The following is a 22962-nucleotide window of genomic DNA, read 5'->3' as shown; positions in this document are numbered from 1 at the left end:
ACAGGAGACTGAAACGTTTTAGAAATGTCTACTGGTTTTTCCCGGTGCTCCTACAACGGCTTAGTACAATAAGCGAGATCTAAGTCTTACATTTTACGATCTAAAACTTACACAGTTCTGCATTAGGACGGCACTATACTGTAAAATGGTTGTCGTACAGTTCTAATGCAGTGGAATTCAGGCCGAAATTAATAATAATCTAATCCAGAATCTGACAATAAAAAACTTAAGTAAGAAGATCCATCTTTATACGCAGAAGTGGGAAAAGGATAGCATTACTAAACCTTAAGTTCGATCTGAAGATTTGAGGGCGTTTGCTGGCCGGAACTAAATAAATCATTTGGAGGATACAGTTTTCAGGAATCCAATGGCGACATTGTTTTAATGTTCATCCCTCGATCGTAGAGAATAAAAAACAGGCCGGCTAAATAAGATCTTAAGGAGTACAAATCACAAAGCAGCCATATCAGGGGCTCCGCTCCACTCCCCCATGTCTGCAACCTTTGTGTAATAACGACCACATCTTATTAAAGCACGGAGTCAACTCGTGATTATAGCATTCTGAGCCTTACAGATTATCTAGTGAGGATAGGTCAGTAGTGCAAACTACACAGGAGGGTGTGTATTGCGTTCTTGCAATCGTAGGACCTCTACGATGCGCGGTCTATAAATAGGAAGCAAGACGGACGCGTAATTAATGGATAATAACCTGTGATCGTGGATCCATTTTGATCAGTGCTTCTGCAACAGTTAGACGTTTAACTACATAATAAGTTAAGTCACGACCGTTTGTAAGAGCTGAACGGATATTGTCCATGATTTCACTCATCAGTAAAGTGCCTTTCCTACCTATAAAACAATACATTGAATGACTGACAGAGAACGCATAATAACAAACTCCAAAGCCGTGGAATGATAACACTTATATGGAATTTTAAAAGTGCACTTCATTTTATAAAGGTTCTGAACATATCAATGTTTGGTCTTAAAAACCTATAAGCATGTTACTTTTTAGGTTATATGTATAAATATTAAATATTATGACAAAAAATCTATCCAAGCTTGTTTTTTAAATCAAAACCTCAAAGAATATCTTAAGGGGTGATATAGGTATGTTGATTCAACAGGCACGTCCGATGTTCTCATCTTATTTCCACAGGAAATCAGAAATTCTGGACAGTCAAAGTGTCGAGAGCACATGCTCGTATTATAGTTAATAATCTTTTGTTGCTCTATACAAAATTTTGAAAAGATATTCAAGACTATATTTCGAAAGGAAGTATGTGCTCAAAATAGAGGCTGATAATAATCACAAAGTCAATTATGCAATTCTTAAACGCTGCTGTGCGTTTAAGGAGCCTTTTTAAACTCCCATACTTCAAGTTAATCGAGCTTGCAATAAATGCCTATAATGGTTCACATCCAATGGGGCTAGGTCACTGGCACAGAGCGCGCTGGAGGGTGCATCCTATACACTGCAGTATGCGGCTATAAATAGTAGGCTTGATGGTCGGCTAAGCTGCATAACTAAGGTGCCCGATGCCTCTCTGCGTCGATTACTCCTTGCACCGATAATGCCGCGCTATATTATTTTGCTGGCACGCCAGTGTGAAGGGGTGTCTATTCTCGATATCTCATACACTTTATGGTTAATTGGACGTAGTTAAACTACACTCTATTTTTTCTTACTCGTCTAATAATGTAAACAATTTTTTTGTTACTTTCAGTGTAAATTTTATTTTTAAATTATTAAGGAACTAATAAAATCCACCGCACAATCGCACCTACATAAAGAAAATATCATTCTAATGTGTTTTTTAATCATTTAATCGAACTTGTATTTCTATATTTTTAAACCATACAATATAATGAAAAAATTGTTAACAGCATAAAAAAGTTAAAAAAAATCGAGAGTAGCGATCCGAACCACATTAAACATTTATAGGGCCTTAAAAATAAATGTGACATAACTGCTATAGTTATGCAGTGTTTTTCCACGTTCTGACATTTGAAAGGTGCTGTCAGTGACAAATCACTGCACAGCTATTGCAACGTTATGCCACATTTATGTCTCAGAACTAACCCAATGTGGGTTGGATCATTTTCGTTCTACTACGTCCCTTGAGGGAGCCGCTGGAAACAGGTGGCCCGGGACCGTGGATTTTGGAACTCTCTACAAAAGACCTATTTCCAGCAGAGGACGTCAAAAGTGATTAAGTCCACTTACAACAAACAATATTTCACTGCTGCTCGAATGACAAAAATAGAAACTACTGGACCACATCGGACTTGGGTGTTTTTAGCCACAAGTGACATCTTCGGTCGGCAAAGCGGCTAGCTGCTGTCTTAATATCTCATACACTTTATGGTTAATTACCTACAACACGTAATTACTCAGCTGAAAAATAGAGCCATGTATTGTATTCATGATGCACGGCATAGCTGTACAGAAATTTATATTGTTTTTGCACATAGCATGAAATACTGTTTGTAACACTAAACAACAAACAAATAGATGTATTTCTGCTCCTTTTTCACGTTCCACGAAGTAAATATGTTGGTACAGGTATACGTATGAATGACAAAAAATAAAAACTACATCAGGCGAAATTCATGGCTTTACACCCAATGCAGCTGGATTGACTAATGCCTACATAAAACCGAATACTTCAGAATTATGTAATCTACGAATATCTTAGGACGTCTCGTGCCGTAGTCGGACTTGCTTACCACTAGCCCAAGTTATTATTTATTAATAGGTTTTCATCATTTCAATGAATAGGTAATTGCTGAAAACTGCGAAGTTAAAATGAGCTGATAGTGTCTAGGTCAGTGGTCCACCGTAAAGTGAATCATATACGCTATAAATTCGACCTACCTACATAATTAAACTACGTTGCCCGTACCGAAGCTTCTGGCATAGAGTATAGCACTTTAGCTATTTTACCGACATATACGTTTATGAAAGGTTATTCAGGTTTATAGGATGCACTAGCGCTTACTAGTTTAACTTAATCGTTTTATATCCTTTGCATGTCATGTACACTATAGTTGCTAAATAATGGTTTCTTTATGGATACAATTTGATTATATGGGGGTAAAAACAATTTATTATTTAGTAAATGAATCATAAAATAATATCATACTTATTTGTAAGAGAAATTCTTATAAGAAAGATTGTTGGCCGCTTTGACAATACAAATATACGAATATATACAAAGTGAGATATTTATATACATATATATACTTCAAAATTGACAAATCAGGTAATTCTGATGATATGGAAAATACCTAATACCATTCGGATTTCATGACGATCGATATATTTAGAAATTCGGCTATAACGAACGCACTTTACATTTCACGTGAAACTATTAGTATAGTTTTTCAGGCAAGATTTGAGTGCATATCAATCTACACTCACTAATTTGAAACTAAGTCTATGAGGACTCCCAATTCCTCTAAAAAAAAAAAAACATAATGCCTTTTACGACGGTCGTTAGGTTTAAAGAGCAGATAATAGAGTTAGACAAGTAAAATTTAAACAAGATTGAAATGTTAGTTCGCGACTCGCGGTCACCCGACGTATGAAACATAAAGGCACCGATGCGCCAACACAAAGGGGGGTGAGCAGCAACGTTATCCGAGGACGCGGTGAGATTAATCGCGTAAAAGCGTTCCAAGATCACTCCTCGAGTTCAACGACCGGCGTGTGAAAATGTTGCCTCGTAAATAAATAATTCACAAGGCTAGTGTTCTCCGAGCACGTGGCGGCGGGGCACGTGTTGTAAGGTGGGTAGGTGCACACGTAAACATTTACATTACATAACCGGCTCGTCATCGGCGGGCGCTGTATCGAGAGCGAAATGCTGCTTATTGCGAATTGCCCTCCGCGAGGCGTGGCGCAGGCCGCGTTCCGCTCGGGCCCTAAACTAAACGCACGCAGGCAAGAAGCGGTAACCCACTCAGATTTGATCTCCGGCATGCAACGGTTGTCAACCCTAAGTTAAACTTCTCATAATTACTATTACAAAAAACTCAACTTCCCTATCATCCGATTTATTTGCTTTACAAGATAGTTCTTAATTGCAATCTCACCTGCTGGTAAATGATGCACTCTAAGATGGTAGCGGGTTTACTTGTTGTGGTGGCTATAACAGTTCACTATATAAGTACTAACTCTAAACTTCCCTATTATCTATTTCGCGCGGGCCCTAAACTAAAAGCGCGCAGGCAAGAAGCCGGGTAACCTACTAAGAGTAGATCCCCGGCATGCAACAGTTGACAGCCCTAAAATTAGCCTGCTTCTTACCTATTACTATCAGCAGTACATAACTCCCCCATGTTCTGCTTATTTCCACTTCATTTTAACCTATAACTAAGTGGTGGCCGTACAAACATGCACAAAAGCACTGTTTATCAACATTTCTTTATATTACTCGAATAGGCGCAGGATTTTTTTAATGTATGCCATCTGACTGCTTTATCGTCGACCTCGACGGGTTAGGTGATAAGGTAATTATATCAAAATAAATTGTTATGGACAAGACGCAGTTATATTAAACTCATACGCATAATCGGTTTTAAAGCGGCATCGTATCCAAACGTTAAATCGCCTTGCGGCATGTATTTATCGGTAGATTGTTAACTAGCTGCGGCTGAAGACAACATAACTTTACAATTACAATTATGACTTCACAGATAAATCAAATCAGATCAAACCAAACTGTAATCGATTATCGTAAAATTATTTCTCATGCTTGCCACTGGGCCAACGGGACTGTGGTGTTATTCTTATTGCGAATGTGCTACCACGATACTGTCACCCAGTAACGACACACTGTTTGCACGGTTCCACGCGACTGTAGGTACCAAGTCCCAGTTAACTCTCACACAAAAGCCAATTGTTTTCACTCTCGGTTGGGCAATAAAAGGCGAAACTGGATTAGATTTGACACACTCCGGTTAAAAAGCGAAGGGATGTCGACTTTATGCAACTGAACAAAGAAAATCTACATTGCATTGTCGAGAAATAAATGTAAAAAATTGTATTCAGTCAGCGTTTAAAAATGTAGGAAAAGTACATCATGTAAACTCTGTACCAAAATTATTACCTTCTTAGAATTTCTCATCTTAGAATTTATCAGGATTTAGGATGTATTATTTTAAGATAAATTATTTATTTATCTCTCTCGTTGTCATATTGTAGAAGTGTTCTTGGGAAAAAAAACACAAATTGAGCATCAGCATAGAATGTATGCAAATAAGTATTAACTAGCAAAAAGTAACTATTAGCAAAACAAATACTTATCCGATTTTGTACAAAACCCTTGGGAACCGTTTGGTTTCTTGGGATATCAAGTATTTTACTCTGCGTAGTTTCAATTAACTCTAAGCTATAAATCATTTTAATTGGTTCCTTAGTCAGGGCGTAAAGGAAGGAAGGACAAACAAACAAACACACTTTAACGCTTATAACAAAAGTCAGGATTTAAGCTAACAATTATTTATCAACACCATAACGCAATTTAACGAATCAGCTGTTCGCATTAAGTTGTTAAATATATGAACTCATTTTCAAGGTCCATCAATCGAGTTCAAAGCGGCGTTTCCACATTCTTATCCGATACGATAATTTTATCATGTACACAAAAAAGTGTATGAAATCTTTATGCGTTAACGGTGCTCCATTGCTGTGTGTGTATTTATTATTATAAATTGGTCCCTCGTTGAATTCGGAAACAAAAACGTTATTTGGGAGCGAATAAAATGTTTAAAGTAACACTTCGCTCTGAAGATCGGAATGATGTTACGTTTTTTATCCATCTATCCAATAATATGGTCGCCAAATCATCTTCAACTAAGGAATTTATTTGACATTTTGAAGTTTTCATATGAAATCTATCAAATTTATACCTCAGGTGTTTTATCTGGCGATTGAAAACCACCCCTTCATTTATTAATTTTACACACAACAACAACAAGATTTTATTTTTGAGAATATTCTTCGTGTCTTTTTGGAAAAGGATGGTACTATTTTAATATTTATCAGTTAAGTTTATTTAGTATCGTATTGATTTCGAATAAAATACTGTTTACTTTAAATAAAAATCATCTTTAAAACCGATTTACCTAATAAATAGGTATGCGTTAAAATCGCCAAATCATTTTCATCATCTCTCTCAACCTAAACACAGGCGCTCACAGAAGGATTGGAATCTGAAGTTTGACCATCTAAACTTGGTTGACGGCTTAACCTGCTTGCCGGGAAACGAGAATGGTACTGCAAATTTTCATTTCCGGAAGATTTCTATATATTCCAATTTCTATTCCTACCCGGAATCAAACCGCGATCCGTTGTCGACCCTGTCAACCAATAGACAATACAAACAAATCATAAACCTAAGCATAGCTACGCACCTACAGACATAGGTACATAGAGGTGGAATAAGCTCCTTCAATTTCGAAGTAGATTGAAAATAAACGTCGAAGTGTGAAAGACAAGTGGAGTGGAGTGGAGCAGGCAGTTTATTGAATCTGTTTATAGGGCACCTGTTACTCGGGGTCGTTGTGGGGGAAAACAGCTGATCGGGCTCGAGCGAATTATTATTATTACCTACTGTCGAATGCCGGCCCTTGCTTATTTATTCATTTGCGGCGCGCAGCCGGAACGCAACTTTCTCCGGCTCCCGTTCCTCCAAGAAAATATGGGACCGAGTATTAATTTATTACGATTTTATTAAGACAATGCTTGACTGCGATTGAACATGTACCAATAGTACATGTACATAGCATCATAGAGTCGAATATCGATAAAGTAAAATGGGTCTAATTACTTTTTTTAAAGCCAGCACTACTAGAGAAACCAGGGGTCCTTTTTAATAGTATAAGAGTTGAGGCAAGGACACAGCAGTAGCATATTATAATACGTTAAAGAGTACCTATACATGAAACATTTCTACGATTGCGAGCATGCAAATCTTCCACCAGGGGGGATTTACCTAAAGAACGTGGAGGTTTAAGCTCTTAAATACTCTTTTGTGTGAGAGAAGGAGGCCTGCATTCGAGAGTGGTACATTAATAGGCTGATAATGAAGATATAGGGTTACGATTTTCGAGTCTACTGTTGCGATTTTGCAAATCTAGCACTAGGGTATTGACGGTAAATAAAGGCTTATCAAACAAATGACGACGCAGTCAATGATTACAGCTCACTAACCTGGTAGCAGTGACATGCAAGTAAGCACTGCCTACCCTTTAAAAAAAACTGTGATTATGCCACCTTACTGCGATGTCATGTCTACGATGGTCATAAACCCTGTACAGGCCACTGCCTGGAGACATAAAACAGGTTAAAATGTTACCCTTAATCGGCATAGTACCAAACTCATGGAACCATCCTTGCAAGACAACGTGGGTTAAAGATTAAATGAACCCAACTCTGAGAGATAGGAATCTACTTTTAACGGTTGGGTAAACACGTCAAATGTCAAGTGTAATTGTACTTGACATACAGGTTATTTCCACAATTTATGTGTGATCGGAGTTGTGGGTTTTTAATAATATTGAATCTACATTAATGATTATAAATCGACATATTTTGCAGACATACCATTTACTACTCGACGAAATAACGACGTCGTGTTGGGTGTTTTAATTTACCTCAACACGCGTCGCGTTGCTTAGCTTAACTAATATACTTTAAAACTTCAGTTAAGAATCTACATTGTAGAATTCGTTTATATATTTAAAGTTAGAACTCCAATTTTTAACTGAATCACTGGTTGGTAAAGCTTAACCGGACGGATCGATTTTAATATTGTTTTAGTAATACGCTTTGTAACATTAATACACTTAGACTTTAAATTAATTGTAAAGTTTATTTTGATCTACAACAAACAACCTATATAAACTAAACCGTACACATTTGTCTTATCGAAGTTCATAAAAAAATGTACTTAATATTAATTGTATAGTGTTTGCTTCACAAAAAATATACTAACTGATTGTAGTAGTATATAGTACAGTAAGGCTATATCATTATATATCAGTTATCACAGGTATAATAATTTACAGTAAAAGACATGCGTCATTGAACCACACTTCAAACACGAGGTCGCGTTCAATATTAACACAAAAACACCATCATGGCGTTAGTTGTGTTAGTGTAGTTGGTGTCCACAAAATAAACCTCCAACCAAGCATCATTCAAAGGCTGCGTGTTGTCATTTGACAGTGGAAAAAACGAGCTTCGAAGTATGACACAGATAAAAAGCCAAAGATAGAAGCCCTCACAAACATATCGACTGTAATAAGTACTACACTAGTGGAGTACGTATTTATACGTTTGTATAAATACATAAAAAAGTAATACATGTTTTAAACGCTCTCATTAAAACTCTATTTCTATTATTATTATAAAGTGTGAAAGTTTGTATATTAATTATTACTTCACTTTTTGTAATTTGGTATAGCGATTACCTTTACCCTTAGTTAACCCGTGTTTTTCTACATTATACAATACCCTGCGATACGAAAAGATATTAGTTTTTCTATATGCTATAGAGTATGGGGAAAGCGGCTATTGAATGCAATTTTAGAGAAAAAAAAAGTAATTCATAGTGGGTACACACATACCGCTTATGGATTAGAGAGCGTACGTACCCAAAAGTTGAAAAATAACTTCGCTGATGATATTGTGACCAAAAATTGTTTTTTTCTGACTACATTCTCGTCTATGATTTTTCCTCTAGTCCGAGCCACAATGATGAGTGGAGGCAAATAAATGCGGAGAACGGACGGCGTACAGCGTAATCACCGCCCGAGCCGTGGGTTTTTCTACTTCGTCCAAAGCCTGGCGAGGCAAACGTGTGATTACGTTTGCCTCGACGGGCTGTGGACCGTGTTATTTTACAAACTGCATACAATATTAATGGCTTATATATCTAGCTTTATTTCAGTGACAGCGTTTCCACATTCATTATACCTATGTTAGGTTCGGACATCGGTATTTCTTTTGATTTTTCCATAGTTATGCTTTGACGAATATAGAGATATCTTGTTTCCGTTGCAGTTTTCCCGTTGCTCCGTTTTAAAAATGGCACAGTTGAAATAAGAGTAAAATCGTCAACGTTTATACATTAATCGTCACTAGAAGTTTCAGTTCTGAAGAGAATCTACTTGTGTTTAATCATTTAGATCTATCTTCAACATCATCATCATTATCATATCAACCCAATACCGTAAGGACGTAGTCCACTACGCTGGCCCAGTGCGGGTTGGTGGACTTGACACACCTTTGAGAACATTATTGAAAACTTTCAGGTATGCCGGTTTCTTACGATGTTTTTCTACACAGCTGAAGCGAGTGATATTTGCTTTAAACATACATAACTTAGAAAAGTTACAGGTGCGAATGCTTCAAAGCCTGGGATTCGAACTCGCCCCCGAAATTGAAGTCGAAGTCCTGTCCACTGGGCTATCACCGCTTCTATCTTTACCTTCCTTAATGTAAAGTGCATTGGGGTAAGTTTGTTTGTTAGTGCAAGAAAAACTTTTGATACATTACGAATTGTATAAAATTAGATACATCTTTAGATATGTCAAAAAATCTGCTGATTCGTTCTTACTAACAAAATCAAATAATTATAGAAGTTGGAGGCAAGAGGGCCGACTAACTAATCAAATTATAGACGTACCAAAAACTTGGCTGCGACTTTAGTTGGAGTGGGAAGTTGGCATGTCGCACCTATACATAACATGAGTTTCTATTTTTCTTTCAATTCCTCTGCAAGTTAGTTCTTCGCTGCAATCTCACCTGGTGGCTAGTAATGATGCAGTCTTAGATGGTAGCGGGCGAATCCGTTAGGGGTGTCAGTTTTAGTTAACTTATACACGGCAATATTTGTTGGGAGGGTGGTAAGTAGCCACGGTCGGAGCCAGATTAGACCTGAGAATTCAGGAATTATTCAGTGAGCCTTTAGTTCATTTCCCAATTTGACCCAAGTTTTTGTGAGCTGGTTGGTAGCTGGGGGGTCAAAATACTATTGATTTCGAATTTCGTTATCTGTTTGCCCGTCCGTTTGTGAATCTAAAGGTATATTATAGCAATTTTATTCAGTACTATCTGTTATACCTATTAAAGCTTAAGAGTTTAGCACAGTCATAAAAACTTGTCATCTCCATCGCCTAGCATACAAAAGTTTGAAGGGAAATAACTATACAACTACTAGGTACAATATGCTGAACATAGAAATATATTCTTTAATTTAAACACAACGATTGAACAACTAGCTCAAGAGTTGCTGCTAGTGTATAACTTTAAAAGGAAAAATGTCGAAAATACGTACTTACAATCAATTTTATAACTTGGAGCATCAAAACATGCATTTCTATCTTGCTCGCTAAGTGTGAAGTTAGAAACTTTAGACTGCTTTATGATTATGGGTGCGAACTCGCGAAGAGTAGCGATTTTAAACTGTCTGCGTAAATAAAACTTGTTGCAATTCGTATTCTTAACCTACCTGAAAGGTTGGAATACTATTTATCACTGCCCCTTTCCAATTAAGCGTGTGCTATTATGTTATGGCGAATCAAGAATCCGTACCTTTAGAACAATTCTTGGTTCTTATCGAAACTTAGCACTATAACGTCGTGAAAAAAATAATCGAATATTAATCATCAAAGGGCCTGTTTCACCACCTTTTGGCAAGTTATGCCAGAAAATATGTGAATAAGCTATCCTAAACTTATCAGAAAGTGGTGAAACAGGTCCTTAAGAGTCTGAAAGACTGTTTCACTGATTTTTATTGTACCCGAAGTATCAACAATAGAGCTGGCCTTAGAAACTTCTATGAATATAGAGCTTGCAAACAACGAAGATAAGTTCAATTTTGCACCGACGTTGAAGTGTTTTGATTCTCGAAAACGAAACTACCATTGCGAGCATACAAATTGTGAACTTTGCTTCAGGTAAAAGTGAGAAACGGTTGACAATCACGCCATCAACCCTTCACCCGAAATGAAGAGAGAGAATATTCGCAATTGAAAAAAAATAAAAACGGCATTCCGCTCGAGCGCCGCCAAGTGAATAAAATATGGAGTAAAAAACGAGGGAACAATGTGAGTGTCCAATTAAACAAAGCTCGCTCACGTCATCGAAAGGTGTTTCCCGAAGAACGTAACGCACACACGCGCGACCAGCTGACTGCTCCGATTTTAACTTGCACACACACACGCACACAAAAACAACCGCACGACTGTTAGAGAACATAAATAATGCCCACCTAAATAGCTATACGACTATACGTAACATCGGTATAATTTGTATAAACGGCCTCCAGACGGAAGAATGTGCGATACGCCGCTTTCCACCGGCGCGGACTCGGTACAGCGAACGAATAAAAGCGTTCGGTTCGATTTGTTGTAGGCACTTAGGACATTATGTTATCGCTGGGCCGAGAGCGTGAGATCGTATTAAATAATCACTCTCATAAACACAATAAACACGCACACACTGTGTTATTAGTGGTTTGCCATTAAGAAAGCTGTCGTCAAATTCAACTATTTTAGTACCGATATGTTAGGTACCTGTAGAATGACAGACAGCACATTAACAAGTCTTCGGAAAACAGGATTAATTAGTTTTCCTAGTGATAGTTTATATAGCCTTCTGATAACATATCAGCTTGCAATAGCGATATAAACTTTGAAAGTCTTGTAGAAGAAACTTAAAACTGCGTAAAGATCTCTCGCATTGTATATTGTTAAGTTTAGTTGTTGTGACGTGATAGCTAGTACCAAATAACTTTTTCGTACAATAAAGTTAATACACTTGTTGTTAATGCATTCCATACATCATTTCAACACAAAAGATAAAGATACTAAACTTTCAGGGGTAAACCCCTGAAAGTTTTTCCCCCTTACTTTATCTACATTCTAAGAAATTAAAGCAGAAGCTTTCTTGATTGTTCATCTTATTAAGATAAGAACAACCGAATACCTACATTGCGTATGCTAACACTTTAATCTTTCTGCCATTGAAAAAGGCAAGGACTGTAATATTGACGTCATTTCATTGGCACATACACTTTCTTTCACCGTTTAAAATGTACAACGTAGATATCTCGCCATGTCCTACCGAAATTATAATAATTGCAAATAAAATATTCCAGTTCTCAATGTCAAGTAAATAAATATCTACAACCCTAACTAATTGTGATAACTTGAAATCGCATTTACTATATATGAGTGTGTGAACACACGTGAATTATTGTTACAATATCACCTTTTTGCTATTGCCAAAATAATCCGTTACACGATTTGTAAACCTTACAACCTTAAATACAGCTGATGTTATGGTTGTCATTCCGTATTACTGACAAAGAAGTTCCGCTAAGATATTAAGCGTTCAGGTACTATATCGCGTAGAAACCAAGTAGAGGTATGGGTTTATTGCAATTGTCTAACAGATAAAATCGCTACAATCTTGGACTGCATCATCACCAGGTGGCTTTCCACCAGGTGACATTGCAGTCAAGGGCTAACTTGTAGTGGTATAAAACAAAAAAAAGGAAAAAGTATTTCTTGTGATAACATTGTAATTATTTCTCTAAAAGATCTCAGGAAAAATTCTGCAAAAAGGTTTTCTGCTTTAAGTTAATATGCTTATAAGGCTCTACTACATATCCTCTTTTTAACTAGCCTTGTCTACTTTATAATCAAAACGAAAAGATACCTCTAAGGCATGCCATTAGGCTACATCATCAGGTACATGTAGGCACATAATCATACAAAATATTGTCCTACAGATTGGAACATATAATCTCTCTAGGAGAAAAGGATCTAGGGGTTTAATGATGCTCCAATAAGGTTGCGTGAAGAATACCGACCTAGGTACCTTATAACAACACTATAAATCCATCATAATAACCATTGTAAAAACAAACATGATCGCGAAGATAGTTTGATTTGGCAATTTCACATGGGGATTCTCAAATCATACAAATAAAATGACAGATGACCCTCTAAACATAAGGGTTGACTAACGTCATCGTGACTTTTATGTTCCGGAAAACTTTATCTAAGGGCATAAGTATTAATGATAATGACCGAGATGTACGCTATGTATAATTAAAACAGAAAACACCTTTATTTGTATCATGTGCTGCTAAGTCTGGCAGAAAAAAATATGCGGATTGTATTGTAGTGGTATTGAGTGCCGAATACTCTACTCAAAACGTTGTTTAAAACAGACACAATTCAAAAACGTACGCATTGATAATGAATTTACAATAGCCTTTCGATCCGGTGTGTTGATTCAACTGAGAAGAAACCTCCAAAAAAACTCATTAGACAGTCATTCACACAACATCTGAATTAGCATAGAATACCTCTTCTTGTCATTACTAGTAATTGTTGTTCATCTTTAAAAGTTAATATTATTTTTTTCCTCTTTGTGTAACCAAATTTGATAATGGATGCCTTCAAAGTACGAGTCTCCTGCTAGAAACATGTACATATGTATATCTTTAATCTTGAAACAAATTAAGGTATATCCTTGTAGTAAATTATACTCTTAAGAAAATATTATTTACGCTTCAGTCAGATTTCGAACTAGTAGAGTAAATTACTATCACCAATTTTGCATCAGGCAAAAATATGATTATGGTTCCTAAAGGAGATTTGCAAACGCCACATTTGTATAAGATTCGGTGTCAGAAGAAACGAGAATGATAATTTTATTATATTTCATAAGTTTACTTGTTTTTTTTAATATCTTTAAGATTAAAACGTTAAATTGCGTCATAACATATTTAAAAAATGTTTTAAGTACTTTATAAATGATAATTTTAATAATAATATAAACAATAAGCAAGTCATTCAAATACTAAGAAATTAATATGCATAAAATATCCTAATGATATCGTGATTTATTAATATAAAGTGCTGTGAAAATGTATAACTAAGCGAAATAAAAACAAATGTTCTAGATATATGATCAATAAGGTAGGTAGATAAAGCTAAAAAGCTGCACAAATACGCCTATAGCTGCTTCCGACGGCAAATGATACCGCCTAGCGGTATATTTGCTACAGTGTTTCGAATTGAAAGGCAAATCAAACTTATAAAACCTCTATAACGACAACATAAAATACTTCAGTGCCGTAGGTACTGTTACTAAACCAATTAGTAACTACTTATTAATGACATAGATAGGTTACCTAACCGAAATCCGATTAAAAAAAGTGTAAAAAAAATTGTTAAAAGAACTGTACATCGTATATTTTCACAATTTAGGAAACATTCTCGTCAAGTTTCCAACAGTCACCGGTCATATGATAATAAAAACAAACATCTAGTCACACCGCCGCAAAATAGAATCCACGAGTATTGAGCTAACGCACACAGGCGAAACAGCAGCGGTCGGATGTCACGCAAACACTCACAGGCGCGGTCCGTACACACGCACACAGACGCGAATCGACAGTAGATAACAATCGTCCCATTTTACATTAAGGAGTCATACGGCCGCGTTACTTACTGTGTTCGCAGGCAGCCTTATGATGACGGCCGTCTTGAATCCTTCTTGGAATGCCACCGATACACAGATTAGAGTCCGTTGCGCACATGCACAGTAACGAACACACACACAGAGGGGAACACGGTACAATGGGAGTTATGTGACAGTTTAGGGTCGGGGAGACGAGTCCGAGAGGATGAGCCGGCTCGCAACACACGAGGGAGCGGAGTGGAGTTATGGTGGGTAGTCGTGGTGTGGATGTAATGGGAGTACGCTCGATCTCTAGCGGTGCGCGCGTTTCAGTTGGCGCACAGCGACTGGCGCAGGCGAGGCGCGCGGTGCGACGAGGCGGGCGGGCGAGCGATTTCACCGGGCTGATATTGCGACGGCCGCCGCTGCTCGGCTCCGACCCATATGTATAGCAATAGCGATACCTAACCAGCGAGGGCACGCCGAGTCGAGCGGGGGGTCGCGATATGCCAGCGCTGCACGCACCCAACACTCGACCAGTTATTTGTTCGCGCGCACACTCGCCTACTACTCGCTGTGTCCACGTACATGGCAAATCAGCTTAGTTCTGCTATGGCTTTACTTTATGCGTTGGCAATTCATCTGATTACATTATTCTAGCTTTTATTATATTTCTATAGCGATAATTCAGACTTGCTCAGTCTTTTTACAGATCTTCAAATTCGAGTGATATCTCGGAACTAAGAATTATCAGATTTCGATCATTCTATGTTAATGGTCCTCGGAGGTAGGTAAAGGATGAAACAACGATTCGCGGTATTAGTTTACTAATTAGTAAATATATACTCATTAATAAAATAAACAAAAACAGATTTAAAATAGGTTCACATTATTAAAAAACCAATCATAAACGATAGTGCTTCGCGCATATTTATAGCATCATATAAACAATAAATGACGTTTACGATAAACTCAATAGCGGTCCGCGTACAAACAAATCCGTTTATCAATGTATTAGTCACAATTAGATAAACGAAGCGGAAATAAAACCGCAGCTTCGGGCGTTACGCCGTGTTTGATCTAAACCTAAACAGCATCACAAACACTGAGAGCAATAAGCGCCGCAACTCGCAGCAACAAATTAATTAGGCAATATTGATCGGATTGTGTGCGATGGTCATATAAATACGTACATTGATATAATGTTATGCATCTCATTACTGTTGCGGTAGATACAATAATGGCCTATTGGAAATGCGGGTCAGTTGTATTCGCGCTGAATATATTTTATGTGCGTGTTTTTTTTTGTATTTATCTCAACGGAACATATACCTGCCTTAGTTGTAAATAGCTTTTCAAATATTAATTCTTAATGCAATAAAGGAGCTAAGTACCAAATCTCTTAACTGAAACTAAACTGGCATGTCTTTAAGTAATGCTGTCCTTTTCAATCTACGTTTTTCGTAGTAATAAGGCAGCTAAGCGGAAGGGTATCGCTTATAAACAGCGAAACACTCCATCAAAATGAGGTGTATGTGTTAAGGCTCATTTGTTGAGTAATTATACCGGCAACCACGCCCTCCACTCAGAAATGCTGCTTGGCAGCAGAAATAAGCATGGCGGTAGTACTTCCCTGGACGAACTCTGAAACTAAAACCCCACTACTACTATTAAAATTAGCACTCTTTTTAAATATGACGATTTAGTTTAGTTTTGTGATTTCCGTACGATAGAATTGACACCAATCTTACTGTTATTAGAAGAACTAAAAATTTTAGTTACACTGAAGCCATATTCTCAGTGCAATAATTAAGTAACAACTCAATTGTGGAAATGATTAGCTCAACAGTTAACTATTGATAAAAACCGTCTAAGGATTGTAGATAGAACTATATTCTATAACTTATAATATAAAATAATTCCTAATTCAATCAGGCTACTGCTACTACTAATGCAAGGAAAAGATAAAGATTCAGATAGCAAAATCTAACCGTATTATTGACGGCGTAACAAACGAGCATATGTTTTGTTAACACGGCCTCAATCCCAATATTATTTAGAACTTCTTCCCTTCGCCAAGGGAAATAAATAGTTTAACAAAAGTTATTTGATATCACCATTTCCGAATATTTGTCATATTAACCCATTATTTAAATCGTCAACCTCCTCACCTCATGATGATCTGGAGAAGGTTACAGTCATTTCTGAGCATGTTAAGGCATGTACATGATCAAAATAAGGTTTTGCCATTGCGTCGAACTTTATGATATGCCTATAAAAACTAAAGAAACTAAATCAATACTTGATATCTAATAAACTCTATCAGAATAATTATTACTAAAGGATAGAAAAAACAGCGGGAGTAAGATAAAGCCTTGCACGGCTGAGAGGTAAGCCGTAAGCTGTAGATGATAAAAAATCTAAATAATGCGAGGTTGGATGGACCCGGGCGCCAAGGCGGCGCCTCCGGAACGTAATACAAAAGACGCCCATCGGTCTGCGCGCGAGCATTATCATAATCGGTATTTATCGATAATAATTAATGGCATACTAATGACGCTTGACTGGGGTCAAGCTTTGTTTCTTCGCCTAGCAGATCTGAGCTATTTGTATGGTCAGAAAAAAATTGTCTCTAAGATCCAGAGTTTTTATCCAGAAAATTTTCAATGAAAATGACAATTGACAATTTATGTCAAGTTCGTATATTTTAAATCTACTTTTAAGTGGGCGAATTACGGTTGACTAAAAGTTATTTAACAAGATGATGAGACTGAGTAACTTAAATAAAACGAGATACACTCGTAAAACCACCCTCGCTTTTTGTTGTTGTTTACCAAAGCGTAAAAAAACAAACTACAGCTGTGGAGACACCCAAGTTCATAATCCGACAAAAATGTGACAAACAACTTGCAGCAAGGGGAAATCAAAATAAACTATTTTCTAAGGAAAATAAAATATCAAGATGGGCATTCCGAGAACACATAAAAGCGACTCGCATTCAATAAAAATCGTAACAGACGATTCGCCCATGCTCAAGTTGATTTTAAAGAAAATATGCGGAGGGTTTGAAGCGGCAACGGCACACCAACGGCGGATTTATCGTAATTTTCGATATAAACCAGATACAGATATGCCAACAAGTCGGTTGCCATCACGTTCCAATCTAGACAGTGATCCTGTAATGTTATATTTATCATTGAAATTGGAACCATACAAATCAAATTTAAAATCAGTCTTCTAAGAAAAACTAAGTGATTCAAGAACTTAAAAAGCACTGGTTTAGCCAGGATCCAGCTGACCTGTCCCTGCGACGGCCTAAAAACGTTCCCTACTAAATAATTAAATGATTGAGTTGGAGGCAGCGTCCGGGCCGACTTACACGCTAGAAAAAATTTGCTGTCTTCCTTAGTAGTAAATACACGGGAGGCTGAGACGGGCAATCTATAAAACATTTACAGACGATCGAGAAAGTCGGCCGACTTAAATTGGAATAGCAAGTTGGCATGTCTGTAGACTATATTAGAAACCTGTTCTGTAGAGTCGACTGGCAGGCAGTGGGGTGTTGCGATGGCGAGCTCAAAATAAAAGAAATATGTTTTAGTAGGTTAGCGAGCGTGTTTACGGATTCCATGGGCCCCGATTATACTGCTATTAGTTGCATAAGTACCGGAGAATGTAATGAAGTCAATTGTAGGTTTTTTTTGTGTACATAGTACCGTAAGATGTTAGTGTGATAGTAATAATATTCTATTCATATAAATTATCTAAGGCACAGTATTATAACTCCTAGCATTTCTAAATGCACAGCTAATGCTAATTACCGCGCTGCACAGAGTTATAAAAGCTGAAGCTAAGTCGAGTTTATTCCAGCAATATAATCGTAAAGCTAGCCAGTTACGCCATCTGTCGAGCGCTTGGCGAGGCTTGTACCGGATGCGCGACCAGTTTTGTAGTGACACCGAACACCTGCAAGCAGAACCCGTGTACCCGCCTGTACAGCGTACCTAGGGTTACCAGATGATGGGAATCCTACTCGGACGTTCTAAATTTAAACGTAATGGCAGGTTTATGAGGAGAGTTTAAATTGGTAAGGGAAATGCGTATTCAAAAAACTATTCTACATATTACTTTATAATTATGGAGTCACTCGTTCAAATTTCGTTCACTTTTAGTACGCATTAATAAAAAACCCAAAGGCAGGATACATTTAAAATTCTATGCGTGTATTTTAATTGTAATTTGGTACGTAGCATTGCTCCTAATGAGCTTATTTCTATAAATTTGATGTCAATTTATTTGTCTTTTTTATCAAATAGGCAATACGACATCCCGAAAAATCTTTTAGTCTTTATCAAGAAATTGTTACAGCCATAAACAATATGGCGAACTAGATGAATGTTTTATGGTCGACCATGGTCTTTCTATTAGCTTTAAAAAAAAAACATTTGTATTGACTTCAGTATTAAAGAAAAGTCTCATTATCTATCTTCTTATTCAATAGGGTAAGAATGTAATTTTTAAAAATACTCAGGTTTCAACATGAAATTTACATGTAAGATAACTTTTTTAATTTGAAGTTTTATCAGGAATTCTTTTACTTGAGATCTGGTAACCCTACCTACACAGAACCAATATCGCGTCAAGTTATAACATTGCACACGATGCCAACCTTGCTTTTATTCCTCGGGTCACTTAAAAGGAAAAAAATAATTGGCACTATATTTATCTTGGCCCAATAAAGCCAGTTATATTATAACTTAATAGTCTCGGGTGAAACCACAAATTTGGAAATATAAAGCAGGATTGCTAGTGTGTTTTTTAATTGGAAATCGTTACTCTTTACGAGATTATTCAGCTCATTATTATAATATTATAAATGAAAAGTACAATAGTCTTCAGCGATCTTTGAGATACAAAGGAGGAAGGAGAAAAACCGATTAAGTTAGATACTGAAATAGAAAAACCTGCAAAGTTTGAGTTGGACTAGCAGAAGAAGGAATCCTTCCTTAACAAACTGCAGAATAAAACTCTACACAGTTTAAACAAGATAAATATCAAGCGAAAACAAAAAAAAAACACGTAGCTCCTACTAGTTTAATGAAAAATAATAATTCAATTTATTTTTTGAAAATTAAATTTTCAATTTGAAAAAAAATAATTTATTTTTTGTTTGTTACACACTCTGTGACAGTTTCAACTCTGTAAATATTCGATGTATTAGATACAGTCCCGTGACGGACAGACAGGTGGATGGGCGGACCGACTGACTAGAAGGTTTAGTAATAGGGCTCCGTAAGTTTGCGTCGGAAAACTTTAAAGCAATACCATAAAGGAAAACCAGCTATAAGGCTTGTTGATATAAATAGAATGTATCTGCTATATAAAAATAAGTAAAGATTTTCAAGCAGACATGCAACAAAGTGTAAGACGGCATTTGGACGAAGACGATGTGAACTGTTTTAAATTCTCTATGTATCTTGGCATCAAGAATACGTCGAGCGTTGTCTTACAAATCGTGGATATTTAAACGAACTACAGCTTGTACACACACATATATATATATATATTATATATATATATATATATATATTATAAAGTATTTTTATCAAGTGTTACAGTAATTTGATTTATGCCAGATATTTTAAATGAACTGATAATTCTTATTTAATTAATAAATAGCGAGATATGGTAAGCGTCAAAGTTTAGTCCGTTTTAGTTTAGTTTATCGAAATATATATAGTGATTTTTGCAATTTAAAAAAACCGTGCGAGTTTAACGCCCAAGTACGTACCTATTGATAATACCATTAAAAAATAATCTCGTTACTGACACAAACATTTACAACTAAATTAAAATTCAAAATATTGCTCATTCAATTCAGGTAAAGAACAACGTACTTTATTGTATATTTATATTCTTATCGGAACATCAAGTGAGAAGAAATGTGGTTACGTAAGAAAGCAAGACATGTCAATGGCATATCAACCTTGACTCGGTTCATGACCCACCGCGTTCTCATTGACCTAAATGTCAAACTGATTTCCTTAAATAATTTTTCCCAATAGTTATTCAAAGAGAACTGCACTTTTCTCGTAACTATCAACGAAGAAATAAAAAAATCCCTTTATTGCGAGATCTTTCTTAATTGATTGCTTCTTATCTCTGATATCTGATAGTTAATGCAACTCAACGAAATTAGGACTTACTGTGTTTAGTTTTCAAAGTTACTTTTCCGAGATTAAAAGTAATCTCGGCATGCAAGGAGATGAGACTCCTTTTGTATTCATCTGGGCAGCAAGACAATAAGGCAGTTACGCAAGAATACGTCAATGGTATCTCGACCCTGCCTCCATTCTTGTCACTGACCCACATTGCTCCGATGCACACAATCACAATTTCGCTGTAATAAGTTCATTTAACGTTACATAATTGGCCCGAGCGAATTGTAAGTTTATCAATAAAGTGGGAAGCTTTGCAAACTCCCGACCGGCGAGACGGCGCGAATTACTGACGTCATGATTAAGTAAATTATGACGTCAGTGATTCATGCGATCAAGTTGCTTTTAATGTTTATTTTTATGTATCTTTTACTCATTCACCTTGTAGACTAACAAAATCTTGGCATTCATATATTAAGTTCTGATAAATAAAAAAATCTTAATTATTTGGAAAAAGTAATTAATACTTCACTTTATATCTACCAACTTTGCCAAAAGTTACAAGTTAAAAAGAAAAACACATTTTTCAGCCTTTCCAATCTAGTTTAAAATGATGCAAAATTAGTTTGTACATTTTCTGTTTATTAATGAGACACTTAGAATGTGCGCGAAACCGGAAAATTTTACGTCAAGAGATGTAATGGAAAACGTGGCCTATCATAACAAGGCGGCAAAAAACGCTGGAGACTCAGGCCATTAAGTTAGAATATTAATAATGTTAATGTTAGCGAGAGACCGCATAGAATCACAAAGTTATTTAGGTATTTAGCTTTGATATACTTTAATGTAAGTGTAGGTTACCAATAATAGGTACGGCAAATTGTTAAATAATTTAAACATTCACTTCAATGCAACAATTATTGTCAACTGATTGTTTTAAAAATTGACTGTACGATAATCACATATCATTCTAATAAATCATTTCCAATTTATGGTGAGCAGTGAGATCGGAGCGTAGCGCCCTAGTGGTAAGGACTCTAACCTCTTTTTCGGGGGAACCGAGTTCGCTCCCCGGAATCAAGTTATGGAGTTACGGGTTTAATCAATCCCATATCACTCGCTTTCATGCTGAAGGAAAACATCATGAGGAACTTGAAGAGGGGTAGGTAGTAGAGATTAGAATTCCAATTCCTTTTGTTTTTAATTTTTAAAGTTTTTGTTTATTTTGGGTATAGTGTTCTTAAGGCATACCCCAGTCTGTCTGTCTGTACATCATGACATTATGCTCAAATATTGTCAACGGCAAAAGATAACGGGTAGTTACTGGATGGTTTTTCATATGTAATCATAACAATCACCTCACAACTGTGTTAAAAATATGTACGAACGATGAAAAACAACACTTTCAAAAGTTGGAATTTTATAAAAGTCTATGGAGTCAAGCACAACTATACACAACATATTAACTTATTTTACATTAATTATCGATTGTGTAAAATAACGTTATATATAAAACCTGTGTGTTTTTGTGTAAGCACAACATTAAACAAACAATCGTTTAAATTGAAGCGGGTTGCAAAAGATAAAAGAGTTAATTAAGCGTTGAAACGAATAAGAAAAAAAAAATTTCAAAATACCCGCCTGCCGCGGCGGCATTGACAAGGTTGCACAAGATAAGAATAAAAATAGCCACATCATGTAGCAACTCTTCGGCCACGTGACTATTATTTATAGTAGTATAGTGTAGTAGGTAGCGAGTGCCGAACTGAATGAACTTTTCTTTTCGTGTGAAATGGCCGTGTGTGCGTGTCCCGGTGTCAATGTAGGCCACTGTCAAGGTCGAATGTTTAATATAAAGTCTGGCGTCGGGACATTAAAATGGTCGGCCCCTCCCTGAGACCCCCTTATCCCCGGTTCGGGCGGCGGTCGCAATCGTTGCACTCGTTATTTATTATCTAAAGGCAGACCCCCCCTCTCTTAAGATGCTTCAACTCGGCCTACAGACCTGGGAAATGAATATACATTTTTTTTGTAACAACGAATGCAGGTAGGCGAAAACATCCGGGAGCTCTATGTTATTTTGTCGCGTTAATTCGCGACGTTTCACGACTCCGTGTTTAAATTAAATATTTATTTATTAAATATGTCGTGCACATACAAGGAAATCATTCATCATCATCATCCTCCTTACAATGCCCCACAAATGTGCATAGGCTTCATAGCAGAGAGGGTTTTAGAGCTTACCACGTTGCACCTATGGGCGGGTTTTAGCAATCATTACACGTTCTATAATAACCGTAACTGGCGGCCTTG

General features: G+C 36.6%; 1 protein-coding gene across 8 annotated transcripts in view; it reads right to left on the bottom strand.

Annotated features, from left to right (window-relative positions):
* The window catches only part of LOC120633608 (trithorax group protein osa-like), a 164887-nt gene that overhangs the window by 45776 nt on the left and 96149 nt on the right, over positions 1-22962 (bottom strand). Inside the window, exon 1 of one of the 8 annotated variants that reach the window (XM_039903849.1) lies at positions 14543-14860. The exons of the other annotated variants lie outside the window; for them this stretch is intronic. The gene's annotated coding sequence lies outside the window, so the exon portion shown is untranslated. Of the gene's footprint in view, positions 1-14542; positions 14861-22962 lie in introns of those variants that run through there. 8 annotated transcript variants of the gene reach the window in all.

The sequence above is a fragment of the Pararge aegeria genome, chromosome 22 (assembly GCF_905163445.1).
Source record: "Pararge aegeria chromosome 22, ilParAegt1.1, whole genome shotgun sequence".
NCBI classification, from domain to species: Eukaryota; Metazoa; Arthropoda; class Insecta; order Lepidoptera; family Nymphalidae; genus Pararge; species Pararge aegeria.
This window is presented reverse-complemented; position numbering and strand designations above follow the sequence as displayed.